Source organism: Myotis davidii, unplaced genomic scaffold (genome assembly GCF_000327345.1).
Source record: "Myotis davidii unplaced genomic scaffold, ASM32734v1 scaffold656, whole genome shotgun sequence".
NCBI lineage: Eukaryota > Metazoa > Chordata > Mammalia > Chiroptera > Vespertilionidae > Myotis > Myotis davidii.
The window spans coordinates 947,662-949,439 of NW_006287544.1; positions in this window are offsets into that span (position 1 = coordinate 947,662).

Consider the following 1,778-nt stretch of genomic DNA (forward strand, 5'->3'; position numbering starts at 1 on the left):
CATGACAGGGGGTGGCGCCACAACTTCCCCATCGACCCTGCCTTGAGTGTGACAGGGCCGGTGCCCCAACCCCCCAATCGGCTCTACCCTGAGCGTGACTGAGGGTGGCATTGCAACCTCCCAATCTGCCCTGCTCTGTGCATGACAGGGGAAGGTGCCCCAACTCCCCAATCGGCCCTGCTCTGAGCCCACCCAGGGGCTGCACCTAGGGATTGGGCCTGCCCTCTGCCACCCAGGAGCAGGCCTAAGCCAGCAGGTCATTTTCTCCCGAGGGGTCCCAGACTGTGAGAGGGCACAAGTGGGGCTGAGGGACACACCCTGCCCCCCCGCCGGGCCAGTGCACAAATTTTTGTGCACTGGGCCTCTAGTGTGCTAATAATATGCTAAGGCCACTCGACTGCTTGCTATGACATGCACTGACCACCAGGGGGGCAGACACTCCAATTGGTAGGTTAGCTTGCTGCTGGATCTGGCCAATCAGGACTGAGTGAGACAGGCCAGACAGGCACTGGAGCCCTCCCACGGTTCCTCCCCTGCTGGCTAACCTCTGTTATCCCTCCCAGGCCTGGATAGTGCACCAGTGGGGTCCCTCAGCCTGGTCTGCACCCTCTCACAATCCGGGACCCCTTGGGGGATGTCTGAGAGCAAGTTTTGGCCCGATCCTGCAGGCCAAGAAGAGGGACTCCACTATTGCATGAATTCGTGCACCAAGCCTCTAATCTTTCCACAACCTGAATGTTAAATTGACAGGTTGTCACCACAGATCATATAATGAGCTGTTCTTAGAGAAGTACTTTGTATGGCGGGGAGGCCCAAACAGGAGACAGGAAGACATTGTTCTAAATCCTGACTATCACTGGCTGTGTGATTGATTTGGGGCAGGTACTTTACCCCTTGAGTTTTAGTTTCTCCATCTGTAACATGGGCATATTAATACATGGGTTTTGCAAGCAGTAAATTAGATACATTTTGTGACTGTTTCTATTGCATTATTTGACACTTGATATGTGCCTAGTGAGTAGCATTTTCCTTTTCCACAATGTTTAAGAACAAAGGAAATTTGGGGTAGTATTTATATATTGCAGTATAAATTAAAGAATTCTCCCCAACTGAGGAAAAACCAATACATACTTATGCAATGTTGAAAAATGGATGATGAAATTGGGATTATTGTCAGCAAATAATGTAACAGAGTGAATTGCTCAGCCTCTCAGATTCCAAGACTATTTTGTTCCTGTGGTCTGCAGGTTAATAGCTTCTGCTAAGTCTTGCATATAGACATGCTAATTATTAGAGGAACTCTGCTGCAGCTTGAATTTTACAAAACAATTCCTTTTCAGAAAGAAGTGCCTTTCCCAAGGTGATAAGGGAAGTATATACAAAAATAGTAATTGTTTATTCAAAGATTTGCAGGAACCTTGTGGCCAGACTCACAGCTACTAGGGTCAATAGACTGAAAACAGAAGTTTCACAATCTTCCTCAGACCCTTGCTGGCATCCAGATGTCTGTGGTTGTCAAGCACCTCTTGCCCCTCCTCTTTCCCAATTCCCTCAATATAAAAGAAGCCTAAATTCTGTACTTTCTCAAGATGGTTCTTTAGAACACTAGTCTGCCATCTTCTCGGCTTGCTGGCCTTCCAAATAAAGTCATTTTTTCTTGCCTCAAAGCTTTGTCAATTGATTTACTGACTGTCTTGTGGGGAGCGGTATGAGTTTGACCTAGGTTTCAATAATAATCTACATATTTGGAAAGGAAGTGAATTTTACTAGTAAAAATT